The 12,215-nt window shown below is 43.0% G+C and overlaps 1 protein-coding gene across 3 annotated transcripts in view; it reads left to right on the top strand.

Annotated features, from left to right (window-relative positions):
* Positions 1-1,364: 1,364 nt before the first annotated feature.
* sh2b2.S (SH2B adaptor protein 2 S homeolog) overlaps positions 1,365-12,215 on the top strand; it is a 65,206-nt gene continuing 54,355 nt past the window's right edge. For all 3 annotated transcript variants that reach the window (XM_018249097.2, XM_018249095.2, XM_041583650.1), the window contains exon 1: positions 1,365-1,589. The gene's annotated coding sequence lies outside the window, so the exon portion shown is untranslated. The remainder of the gene's footprint in view (positions 1,590-12,215) is intronic.

Raw genomic sequence — 12,215 nt, 5'->3', positions numbered from 1 at the left:
GGAGTTGGTAGGCTGAGCTATGAGTCAGAAAGTTGAGCTGGGAATCAGTAGGCACTGCTGGGAGTTGGTAGGCAGTGCTGAGTGTCAGTAAATTGAGCTGGGAGTTAGTAGGCAGCGCTGGAAGTCAGAAGGCTGAGATGGGAGTCATTAGGCGAACTGGGAGTTGGTAGGCAGTGTTGGGAGCCAGTATGCAGTGCTGAGAGTCTGTAGACTGAGCTGGGAATCAATAGGCAGCACTGGGAGTCATTAGGCAGAACTGGGAGTTGGTAGGCAGCGCTGGTAGTTGGTAGGCTGAGCTGGGAGTCAGTAGGCAGGGCTAGGAATCAGTCGGCACCACTGGGAGTCGGTAGGCAGCACTGAGAGTCAGTAGGGTGAGCTGGGAGTCAGTAAATTGAGCTGGGAGTCAGTAGGCAGTGCTGGTAGTCGGTAGGCTGAGCCGATAGTCAGTAGGCAGCCCTGGGATTCAGTAGGCTGAGCTGGGAGTCAGTAGGCAGAACTGGGAGTCAGTAAGTTGAGCTGGGAGTTGGGTAGGTAGCACTGGGAGTTGATAGGCTGAGCTGGGAGTCAGTAAGTTGAGCTGGGAGTCAGTAGGCAGCTCTGGGAGTCAGTAAGTTAAGCTGGGAGTCAGTAGACAGTGCTGGGAGTCAGTAGGCACTGCTGGGAGTCAGTGGCGATGCTGGGAGTTGGTAGGCAGCACTGGGATTCCGTAGACAATGCTGGGAGTCGGTAGGCAGCACTGAGAGTCAGTAGTTTGAGCTGGAAGTCAGTAGGCAATGCTGGGAGTCAGTAGGCTGAGCTGGGAGTCATTAGGCAGAATTGGGAGTCAGTAAGTTGAGCTGGGAGTTGGGTAGGTAACACTGGGAGTTGGTATGCTGAGCTGGGAGTCAGTAAGTTGAGCTGGGAGTCAGTAGACAGTGCTGGAATTCAGTAGGAACTGCTGGGAGTCAGTGGCAGTGCTGGGAGTTGGTAGGTTGAGCTGGGATCCAGTAGGCAACACTGGGAGTTGGTAGGCTGAGCTGGGAGTCAGTAGGCAGCACTGGGAGTTACTAGGCAACACTGGATTGGTAGGCTGAGCTGGGAGACAGTAGGCAGCACTGGGAGTCATTAGACAGAGCTGGGAGACAGTAGGCAGCACTGGGAGTCATTAGACAGAGCTGGGAGTCGGTAGGCTGAGCTGGGAGTGGGAAGGTTGAAGTGGGAGTCAGTAGGTTAAGCTGGGGAGTCAGTAGGGAGCCCTGGAAGTCACTAGGAGCTGGAAACAGGGAGTCAGTAGGTTGAGCTGACATTCAGTAGGTTGAACTGGCAGTCAGTAGGTTGAGCTGACATTCAGTAGGTTGAACTGGCAGTCAGTAGGTTGAGCTGACATTCAGTAGGTTGAACTGGCAGTCAGTAGGTTGAGCCTTGAGAGACCGGGCACCTCCCCCAGCTCTGGGGGTGTGGAAACCAAGAAAGGGATTTGGGGAAGGTGCTCGTGGCACGGGGATGTGTTGTCGGTACAGGGAGATGGAATAGAGGGAGCGTGTTGATTGCACAGCACAGGATTTAAATCCCCGGCGCATCCAGCCCTCAGCAATGATCCCCGTCACAGAGTAAGTGCTGCTTCTTTCTCTCCCCCCTGGGTTTCTATGGAACCTTCTCAGTTCTCGCTTTGCTGGCTGATTCCAGTGAGCGGGGCTGTCAAATGTTGGGGAGGGAGGGGGTTTCTGTGCGTAGGGAGGGGAGGATATATCTACACACTGTACAAATATATCATTAGCTGCTGCTGCTGTTCCCCCGTGCCTCCCCCTCCGAGCGGTACAATGTGTTCCATGAAAGCCTGACGTGAGTGTGTGTGAGTGGAATTATGTGCATCGCGCGTGTAATCCTGTTTAGCCGCCGCTCCTCCGCTTTCTGACAGGATTTATGCGCCTTGTCCTTTCTGTGGATGGTGGGGCTGCACATGGCTGCCCGGGTCTGTCTCCTGCATTATTTATAGAGGTTACAGTGTGGAGCAGCTGATGGTCCTTTCAGGCAGATGTTGTTCTCTGTGCCTGGGGGAGGTGCGTGTAATTCTGCTAGTGTTTCCTAATGGAGACAGACACACACAGGCTGCTGCTGTGATACAGAGAGAGAGAGAGAGGCTTCTCATATGGATGAGTGGAGAGCTGTCAATCAAATCTCATTAAAGGGGTACAGGCTAAACACAACCTGATTTCTGGGTTGGTTCTTACAATTTACAGTAAAGGGGAATCTGTTCTACAAAAGGGGAGCACTGGCACAGCCGACACTCACTGTTATTCCTTTAGTGACACATGGACCCAGGGGAGAAATTTTGATATAAAACAAATTGGTTTATTATTCTACATTTCAATTCTACATGTACTGGCCATATACAGTCGTGATGGAGGGGCGTAAAGCTTTTATTTTCTCTTTTATCTTCAGATGCCAGTAATATTGGGAGATGTGGACATGATTACACTTTACAAGTACATTAGAGGACATTATAGACAAATAGCAGGGGACCTTTTTACCCATAAGAGCAGAGACACACTGCTATTTCGGGAGATTATTCACCCAGCGACAAATCGCTTCTTATTCGGGCGACAACTCCCCAAACTGCTTTCCCGCCGGCTAGAATGTAAATCGCTGGTAAGATAGCACTCGGAACGCTACGTTTTCCAAAGTTGCCTCACGAGGCAACTTCGGAAAGCCAAAGCAATCCGAGTGTCATCACGCCGGCGATTTACATTGTAGCCGGCAGGAAGGCAGTTTGGGGAGTTTAGTCGCCCGAAGAAGAAATTTGTTGCAGGGCGACTAATCTCCCTGAATTTTTGCGTGTGTCTTTGCCCTAAAGTGGATCACCGTACCAGAGGCCACCCCTTCAGACTAGAAGAAAAGAACTTTCATTTGAAGCAACGTAGGTGGTTCACAGTGAGGACAGTGAGGTTGTGGAATGCACTTCCAGATCAGTGCCGATCCTTGCCTTTATGCCGCCTGAGGCGGCCTTCCGTTGCCGCCCCCACCCCTCACCCCTCACCTTTTAAGCGCCGGAGGGGGTCTGGGGCGCTGCACGTCGCTAGTGCAGGGAGCGCAATTGCACTCTCTGCACTAGAAGAACCGATTTTCTGGGTTGAAAACCGAAAATTCGGCTCTTAGTTACCAGGAGCGGCATTTTTGGGATCGACATTGGGATCGACCATCATTTTTACCGGCCCCCTACCTGTGGATATCACTCTCAGAAGTTGTTGCTATGTTTCTTTTTTGGGTTGACTAATCACCCTGAACGGCTTCCCCCTGTCTTCCCCTTGCTAGAATGAGAAAACGCCTGCGGCATGGCATACACGGCGCCTCACGAGGAAACTTCTGGCAATTCCAGAAAATGAATCACCATAAATGCCATGCCCCAGGCAATTTCTCATTCTATCAGGGGTGAAGACACACAGAGCTACTAGTAGCAGCTACTTGTTGTGGCTAAAAAATACCCTGCCATAGACAATACTAAGAATTACCTCTAAGGGGCAGATTTACTAAGGTTCGAATGGTAAATTCAAATTCCAATATTTATATTTTTCGGTCACAAATTCTAATTTAAAACCACCAACTCGAATTTGAATTCGAAAGTAAGATTTATCACACCTCGACCCTGGAAACAGTTCCAATTCGCCTATTCTCCACCTAAAACCTGCCCAGTTCAAGTAGAAGATAATGGCAGAGATCCCTTGAACTATTTGAAGATGTTAATAGTAGTGATGAGCCTAATATTTGCCAAGCTTCTCTTTGAAAATTACATCCCCATAGACTCCAATAGGGGAAAAAAATGTTGGGTGTCAAAAAAAATGTTGGGTGTCAAAAAAATTTCTTGCCTCTTTTCCTCTTTTTGTTTCTTTTTTTTTTTTCTTGTTATCCATTTTTATTTTCATTGTTATGTAAGCTGACTTTCTACTACATCCTTTTCTTCTACCTTTTATAAAATCAATAAAAGATTTCATAGTTAAAAAAAAAAATTGACGCTCAAAAGTCAATTATTTTTTTTTCCGGAGGAAAACTTGATTGGAATTCGATTTGAGTTTTTGGGTCAAGGACTATTTTTTTCACATATAACATAGCATTTGAATTGTGATTTGAATTTATTAGTTTAAAAAAAATTCACATTACGCTAAAATTCAACCTTTGATCCCCCTTTAGTGTCTTAGAAAAGCCAATTATCACTATAGTTTATTTTGTAGCCGTGACAATTAGCTGCTACTGGTAGTTCTGTGTGTCTTCACTCTAATACATCCTGTTTCTTAAGTGTTTGCTGTTCCTATTTATAGTTCTAGAGGGCCGCAGGTTGGAATGCCCCTGGAAAATGGGAAGGAAATTATAGAATCCTAATGCATTTAACCCAGTGTTTGCAAGTGTGCAATATAAAGTAGGTAGACTTTAGCATTTAATCCCCTTAGCATATTATCACCAATCTGTATCCAAGGATTTCCAAATATATGTGACTGCTTGCATTGTGACTGCTCATTTATATGCTTCTTAAATATAGAGCACGCTGTCTATATATCTGTCTATTACTGTACATTGTGTGTGTGTCTGAGGCTCATCGTGCTACTGAAAGGGCAGACTTTCCAGAAGAAATCTAATATGGGACAGTGGAATTCATTTATGGGTGCATCATAATTCTGTTTCTGGATGCAGATATATATCATTTTTGTCATAAAGTTTTATAATAGGCTGATACAAGGGATAGGTTATAGGTTAAGTTATAAGGGATAGGTTATTTCTTCATATCATTTTGTTATTGTGATTTATGGATAAAGCCTGGCTCATCAGTTGGTTTATATAGTATCATAAGCCAACTACAAAGTACAGATGGCTATAGACCAGCACATTTACATACATCCCAACATTTTAGAAATAAAATGAGGGACCAAAAAATTAGCTGCAAATATGCTCGGCAACATTTTTTTGACCATGCCCATTTTTGTGGCCACACCCCCTAATTACCATGTTCATTTTACAAAATTTGGCAGGTTATGAAAGTTTGAACATATTTCTGTGGTTTTTTTCAGTTATTACAGTTTTGCTAATGAAGGTGAATTGCCCTTTAAGCTGTGACTCTCACTTTTCCCAAGGGACCTCCTTATCAAAATTGTTACAATTAACTTATTTGCTTATCTCAAAATTGTTACAAAGTATCTTAGTTGCACCTGCTGGCTGTTCTGGGCTCTCTGCCAGAAGCCAGTTTTTTGTTTCTTTTTCTGGTTGTTCAGTGCAGAGAAAGTTGGGACTTTTCAGTTCAAATGCAGGACTGTGGGTTAAACTTTCAAAAGCAAGATTGTCCCATTGAAAATGGGACAGTTAGGAGGTATGCATTTAATCTGCTGATTCGGCTGAGGGCCACACAATCGGATCAGCCTGATACTGCCCAGCCTGATCTGTTCATTTGGAGACCTCACCAAAAAGTGGATATTATAATCAGGGCCACCATCAGGGGGGGAAAGGGGGGAGAGTTGTAGGGGGTCCCGAGGGTCATCTTTCTGAGAGCTGCTGACTTCGGGAAGGCATGGACGTTTAAGGGGCCCTGGCCACCAATTTTCTTATAATGGGGGGGGCCCTGGCCACCAATTTTGGCCACCATTTTTTTTCTCATGTGGGGTCCTAGCCACCAATATTTTTTAATGGGGAGACCTTGGCCACAAATGTTTTTTTTATGGGGGGCCCTGACCACCAATATTTTTTTCTTTTTTATTAACATGTGGAAACCCTAGCCACCAATATTTTTTTGTTTTTTTACTGTGTGGTGGGGGGCGGACCTGTGGCGTGGGGAGGGCAGACCTGTAGGTGAGGCTTGCGGTGGGTGCAGCCCAGGGGGCCCAGAAAATGTTGTCGTATAGGGGTCCTGCGATTTCTGATGGCGGTCCTGATTATAATGTATGGCCAGTTTCAGTTTGCTCTTGTTGGAGCTCATCAGTGCAGAGTAGAAACTGAGCCGATGGGGTGGGGCATAATAAGGTCTTCTATGTCAGACTCACCATTGGGCCTGTCTGTTCATTTGTAGACCTGGCTGCATGAGTGGATCTATATGTGTATGACCAGCTTTTAGATAATGACATGCAAAATCTGGGAGAGAAAACGCATTTCTGGCTTTAACCAAAGTACCGCTTCCAAATGAAAATAAAAATAGCTTCAAAACTAATGACAATATTTACATAAAATATTTTAATTAATCAATAAATGCAATGCATTCTGATTGCTTAGTATGACGTTTTCTATTCGGCTAAAAAAAATTTGGGCGGAGTTCCCTTTTATTGTAGTACAAGGAAAAACCTTTCAAATTGATTGTGAATGAAAAGCTCTCAGGACAATTTGCAGAATTATATGAGTAGCAATCTCTCCTCTAGTCACTGCTTGTAACTGGCCACACATATCTCAAGGGAGCTGTGAAAATTAGGGGCTTTTGCAATTTCCAGTGCTCACCAGAGAATCATTAGTTCATTGATTTGTGAAACAGTAACTCATTACAGGTATGGGACCAGTTATCCAGAATGCCTGGGGTTTTCCAGATAAGGGGTCTTTCCATGATTTGGATCTCCATATCTTACTACTAAAAAGTCATTTAAACATTAATAAACCCAATAGGAATATTTTGCCTCTAATAAGGATTAATTATAGCTTAATTACAATCAAATAAAAGGTACTTTTTTTTATTATTACAGAGAAAAAGGAAATAGAGTCAATGGGGCATGGCCATCCTGTAATTCAGAGCTTTCTAGATAACAGATTTTCCAGATAACTTACCCTATACCTGTATTATTATTATTTCTTTATTGATATAGTGTTGACATATTCTGAAACACTGTGCAAGGATTATGCATCAGCGGATTGTGCAATCTAAATTCCCTATCACATTCACAAACACGGTGGTCAGGTTTATGAGGAGCCCATTTACTTGCCTGTATGTTTTTGGAGTGCAGTAGGAAAGGAGAGTAGTAGGAGTGAAACCCATGGCTGGAATTCTTACCTAGTGCTGCAAATTTTCAGAAGGGCTGCCTGGGTCAAGACAGGCTGCTCGGTTGCCCAAATAAGGAAAACTGGGCAGGATCTCACCTGATTGACATGGCAATCAGCCAATCGCTAATTGCTGTGTCATAGCCCTGCCCACATAATGTAGCACGTACACCCACTGGCCCGCCTCGGATGTCTACATTTACCTACATATTTTTGTCTAACACTTAAAGTAAGATTTAGCTGAACATGGAAATCCCTAAGTTTGGTGGATCAATCCCCAATAAGCACCCTAATATCCCTAAGAACTTCATGGTTCTTGGCCTAAAACAACTTGTTTTGGCAGAGTGCCCACGGGTAATATTTCTATTGGAAAACACCTAGACCAGTGTGCCAGATGCATGTTATTTTGACTGTTGTCGCTGAATTGGTATTTACTTAATCTAACAGTCTGCTAAGCATCTTAGCTAAATATTTCAAGGCAGTATCTTATTACCCTGATGGAAATGCTTGAATGACTGAATTCCCCGGAGGGCCGTATAAGGGAAAGGAAAGCTCTGACAAGATGAGAAATTCATGGGATCTCTGTAATGGGTTTACCAAAGAGGAGTGACAGTAAGAAGAACTCTGCTTCCTAAACAGAAGAGGGAATGCTGTACAGTTAGCAGCGGTAAGGCACACTCCCATTTCTTATTTCTAAGGGCTTTAGCACACGGGCAGATTCGGGGGAGATTTAGTCGCCTGGCGACTAATCGTCTCTTCTTCGGGGTGACAATCTCCCTGAACTGCCTTCCGCCTGCTAGCGGCGCATCGCGGCACTTTGATTTCCGAAGTCGCCGAAGTTTCCTCATGAGAAGAGGCAATTAGTCGCCAGGTGACTAAATCTCCCCGAATCTGCCTGTCTGCTAAAGCCCTATAAGGGCAAGGCCAGATGTGGCATTTTTGATTTGCGTTTTTAAAAAAGAACAGCCAGGCATAAATACGCCACTGAAACCACATGCGACCGTCAACATGCGTTTTTCATGCGTTTTTCAGCACGTAGGATTCTTTTCCCAACATGTTTTTTTCATTGTTCTCATTGAATTTGGACACCATATTTAAAATACACTGCGTATTTACGTAAAGTGTGGTTTCAAACATCCCATAGAGTCTATTGATTTGGTAGTTTCTTGACGTATTGGCGTTTCTGCTCAAAAACGCCAATACTGGCGTCCTGTGGCGGATTTCAGCTTGCAAGCGCCCTGTGTGAATTGCCATAGTGTGTTTTCCATTAGTTTCAGTGGTAGTGCAGTTTATGCGTATTTACGCCTGGCTGTTCTTTTTTAAAAACGCAACGTAAAAACGCCACATCTGGCCTTGCCCTAAGGGGTTGCTCGCCTTTAAATTAACTTTTAGCCTGATGTAGAGAGTGATATTTTGAGGCAATTTGCCGTTGGTCTTTATTTTTTATGTTTTTTTTTTTAATTATTTAACTTTTTGTTCAGCAGCTTTCCACTTTGGAATATTAGCAACTCTTTGGTTGCTAGGGTTCAAATAATCCTAGCAACCAAGCAGTGGTGGGAGTAAGACATTGGAAAGGTAAATAGAAGAGGGGCTGAATAGGATAAGTAACATAAAGTGACAATAACAATGAAATTGTAGCTTCACAGAGCAATCGCTTTTGACTTCCGGGGTCAGTGACCTTCTTTTAAAAGCTGGAGAGAGTTGGAAGAAGAAGGCAAATAATTTGAAAATACTGAAAGTTATATTAATGGTGAAGCACCCCATTAAAGTAATAAAAATTCAAGGGATCAATTTATTTTTCTATAAATGTTAACCATAATAAAATATTATGGTAATATTTACTGAGCTAAGCATCGCCCCATTGTGAGGCTCCCCATGTACAAATATTTGCTAATTTGTGTAAAAGAGCATAGGAAATTAATCTGAGACAAAGCAGTTGCTCCCCACACACTAAGTGGGTTATTTATCAAAGTCCGAATTTATCTCAATATTTTCTGCGACAAACTCCAATCAAATCCGCTCGGGTTTTTTTCGCTTATTCATTATTACATTTTCCCGAAAATTTGCTTTGCAGGAAAAAAAATCAATTTTTTTCCGGATTTTTTCATCCAATTTTCATGATTTTCTAGATTTTTTTTTTTTGGAATTTTCACCATAAAATTTCGGGGTAATGCACGAAACCCAGCGCACATAAAAAAATCATTGGGGCTTCTCTTATTGACTTATATGCAACCTCGACAGGTCTAAGATGCCGGATTTTCAGATTTCGGATTTTTAAATCCTAGGGGGTTTAATAAATTCCTAAAAGTCTGATTTTATTAAAAAAAAAAAAAATCACAAATTGTTTGTGATTTTTGCATTCAATTTTAGTAAATAACCCCTGTAGACATTGATGGAATAAATGTGCTATTTTTATTTTGTACCAGTATTTGTGCATATCCCTTTTTACGCATATTGCATTTATTGCATCCAAAATGCATTGCCATTCAGCATGTAGCTTAAACAAATGATCTCTCCCTCTTTCTCTCTCTCTGGCACCCTCATTTATGTTGAGCCTTTTGTGGCAACCTATCTGCAGATCTATCTATTTTTTCTCCTGGCCGTGATTCGGTGGGTAGTAATTATGTATACAGTATTTATCTTGAAAGTATCCATATTTAAATCAAATGAATGACTCTACTTTTTCCCCATAACTGTGTTGGCCCAGCTGAATGGAAGTGGTAATGTATTTATGATAATCCCTGACATGAAAGCACATCCAGCCTCTCACATCACTCAGCAGATGGGTCTGGGTAATTGTGTGCTTTTCACACAGCTGTTCTGCTGTACATCATAAAAGCTTATCACCGTCCCACTATTGACTGCGGAAATGGAAAGCACAGCTTGGAGAACACGGGTGCACTGGCTCCTCTTCTGCCGTCCTTTTATCCTCTGATGGGAGCGGGAGCTTGTAACAAAGGAGGTTGGGACTGATAGACAATCATTGGCTGTACCTAATGCTTACGGCAACGCAACATGTGTTTCTCATTGTCTCTGCTCAGTCATAGTATATTCTCAGTTCTAGGGGCCTAATTATCAATAATGAATTACGTAATTATAATTATCCTTTGCTTGTATAGGCTGCAGTTTACAAAGATCGTTACACATCAGTCTCCCCCACAGTGCAGCTTAATGTCACATTAACACAATATACACACACACATACTATGGTCATTTTATTAGGAGCCAGTTAACCGGCCTGTATGTATTTGAGGTGTGGGAGGAAACCAGAGAATGAGAAGGAAACACACAAAGAGAAAATACAGACTCATTGCAGATAGTGATCTAGTCGGGCATGAACTAATTATTGAGCCGCAGTGCTGCTCATACATATATTACAATGATCTGCTTACCTTAAAGTGCACCTGTCACACAGACATAAAAAGCTGTTAATAAAAGTCCTTTTTTAAGTTAAGAATTCTTTTTTTTATTAAAGCACTCATAGCTGTTAACTAAACTTATTTAAAAATATCAGCTGTCAATCAAATATTGTCTGCCCCTCCTCTATGCCTTAGGCATAGAGGCGGGGCAGGCAAATACTATCACTTTCCATTCAGCACTTCCTAGATATCCCTGCTCTCCCCACATTCCCCACCATTCTCTTAACCATTTAATTGTGTAGCCAGTGCATGGGGATGAACATCAGGTCCCCCATTCTGGTGCACAAACAAGATTCTGAGATGACGCAAGGCTTGTCTTAATAACAGTGTCCACAAAATGGCTGCTGCCTGCTTGCTATAATTATGAATTCCCAGACCAAAGAAAACAAGATTCAAATACTTTATATAGTGTAATTGAAGTTCATTTTGCTTGACTAACGTGATAAAATAGGATTTGGAATAATTATTTTTGGTGACGGGTCCCCTTTAATGGCCAATCTGACATTCCTACTGGATTTTTCTTGGATCGACATGTATTTATACTCCAGACAAGGGAGGTGCGTATTGTGGTGGGATCAGGGAATCCTGTGGGGAGGCAATAAATCACCTCTATTCACTTCACCACTGGACGATGTCTCTGCAAATCAAGTTAGTCACTTCTAGTTCTATTTCTTAAAGTGAAAGTTAACTGTTAAAACTGGTGACTGTATATGGTATACAAAAATTAGCATTTATTACATTTCCCTGGCATCCCTCGACAGACTTAAGGGGTCATTTCCATTGACCTAAGAGCACTATGGCACATAAGAGCTCATATTTTTAGTGTTTGTGTACCAAGCACTTCTGCCCTGGGTCTGGCTGTACTCTGTCTTATGGACATAGGGCAGGAGGTAAGCACAGGGCTGAGCCAAATAATGTACAAGTTAGGGGGCTGGAGGGGGATGTCTAGGTGCCTCCCTCTGCCCATCCCTCATGAATATAAAACTGTCAAACACAGGCAGCACTGTATTCATGAATAATTAATCAAGAAAGGAAATGCTGCATTGTTCCTGTTTTATGTACTTTGTACCCTGCCTTCCAATTGGTAAATGAGCCCTTTAGAATCGCACCTACGCATGACAGTATACTGTAGTTTTTGGGAAAAGGCAAGTATGATTAAGGTCAAATAGTTAGGGGAGAACAAGGTGCTCCAGAATTAATTGTAAAGTAACTCACCAAACAGTAAAAGTGGTCCAGGTGCACCAGCCCCAGACCCCCAGCTTTAGGGAGCGGTACAGCAGAAGATAAGGAAGCAGAGCTGACCGGCACTTAAACGGATCCACAAGACCATAGATATTCAGTTAAAAAATAAATTTATTAGTAGAAAAGTTAAAAATATAGCTGCAGCTCCATCTACCCTACGCGTTTCGCACCCCTCAGGGTGCTTAGTCATGGGCTCCCTGTATATCTATGGTCTTGTGGATCCGTTTGAGTGACGGCCAGCTCTGCTTCCTTATCTTCAAGTATGATTAAGGCCCTTGTTTCCAGGGCCACTGCATTTTTTTTATAAAAGGAGCACTGACCTGGAGAAACACAACAAATTAAATTAAGAAACCTCCCCTCCGGCTACTGACTACTCCACCACCACCACCACCACCCCCATTACCGCTGCCACCAGGGCTGATGAAAGATTTCTCTCTTTCAAACCCTAGGACTGTTCGCTGTTTCCTAATTTTTCCATTACTCTTCATTTAACAAGGCATTTTCTCAACTGCCAGGTTTTTTCCTAAATGAGCTTTACTGGGAGCCTTTAACTCTAGAGCATGTCATTGGGAAGCCATC

This window comes from Xenopus laevis, chromosome 2S (assembly GCF_017654675.1).
Source record: "Xenopus laevis strain J_2021 chromosome 2S, Xenopus_laevis_v10.1, whole genome shotgun sequence".
In the NCBI taxonomy this organism is placed as follows: Eukaryota; Metazoa; Chordata; class Amphibia; order Anura; family Pipidae; genus Xenopus; species Xenopus laevis.
The sequence above is the reverse complement of the archived record's forward strand: the minus strand, read 5'-3'. Positions and strand labels throughout refer to the sequence as shown.